The sequence below is a fragment of the Rhineura floridana genome, chromosome 21 (assembly GCF_030035675.1).
Source record: "Rhineura floridana isolate rRhiFlo1 chromosome 21, rRhiFlo1.hap2, whole genome shotgun sequence".
Classification (NCBI taxonomy): Eukaryota; Metazoa; Chordata; class Lepidosauria; order Squamata; family Rhineuridae; genus Rhineura; species Rhineura floridana.
The window spans coordinates 51544-52652 of NC_084500.1; the positions used below are offsets into that span (position 1 = coordinate 51544).

The 1109-nt window shown below is 56.9% G+C and overlaps 1 non-coding gene across 1 annotated transcript; it reads left to right on the forward strand.

Annotated features, from left to right (window-relative positions):
• Positions 1–821: 821 nt before the first annotated feature.
• LOC133374514 (small nucleolar RNA SNORD49) lies at positions 822–892 on the forward strand. Its single transcript, XR_009759909.1, has one exon. It is a non-coding gene; the product is annotated as a small nucleolar RNA SNORD49 (small nucleolar RNA).
• Positions 893–1109: the final 217 nt, after the last annotated feature.

Below are 1109 nucleotides of genomic sequence, written 5' to 3' on the forward strand. Positions count from 1 at the left end.
TGTCCGCTTTTTTCACTGTGCCAACCCACATAAAAAGCGGGAATAATTTACATGGTGCAGGAACATCTGCTTGGTTTAGCGGGTAGTGCGCAGCCAAACACTCCCTTCAGGATAACCGACCTCACCTGGTTGTTGTGTGGGAAGAGCTGCGTCTGCTGCTGCTGCTGCTCCTTAGATAAATATTTTATTTTAATATTTATTTAAATCTGTAAGCCTCTTTTCCATATAAATATGCTCAAAGTGGCTCACAACCGAGTAAAAATACAAACCACTACATCAGTAACAATCAAATAGCAATCAATAGCACTCAAATGACTCAGTTTGATTACAAGATTATAATATTTAAAGCCATCACCAAACTATCAGTTAATTAAAACATATCAATTAGTGGTTGCGGGTTAACGTGTGGAAGACGCCGCTCCCCATTTGCGACAGGCTTCCCAGCGGCTCCTGCGCCCTCTCGCGGGCCGCCTCCTGCCTCTGCTTCCCGTCGTGCACAAAACGGTGCCCGGGAGTCGACGCAGGAGCCCCCGCCTTCCCCTGCGATCCCGACATGGTACGTTCGACCCAATCAGCCACCACGTTGCTTTCCCGCCCCCCTCAGTCTGCATGGTACGTCCCACGCCCTTAAAAGGGCCAGCGCTGCGTTGGCCTTTCCTTTCTTTTTCCGGCAGCGGCGGCCTCGTGGAGGAGATGATGGCGGCGAGGTGGGTTTGCGGCGCCGGGCCTCTTCCTCCCCTCGCTCCCCTGGGACGGGCGCCTTCGCCTCCGAGCTCTCTGTGTCCCCGGGCGGGTGGCGGCGGCGCGGTCTTTCTCCTCCATGGGATGATGATGCCGAGATAGGAAGTGCCGTCAGATGCGAGAACTGACGAGAGCGCCCCTCCGGCTGACCACGGAGCAAGGGGGCTGGGGCTCTCCTCTCTCGCCCGGCGGGACCTCCGAGGAGCCGCCGCCCATTCGAGCCCCGGGAAAAGCGGCGGGGCGTGGAGAAGGGGCTTTTTTTGTGTATAGGCGGGGGCGGCTGGGGGGATCACGGCCCTCCAAGTCGCCAGGTGATTACACTGCACGCGCTTCTTCTCCGCTGAGCCGACGACGTTGATGGGCTCGGC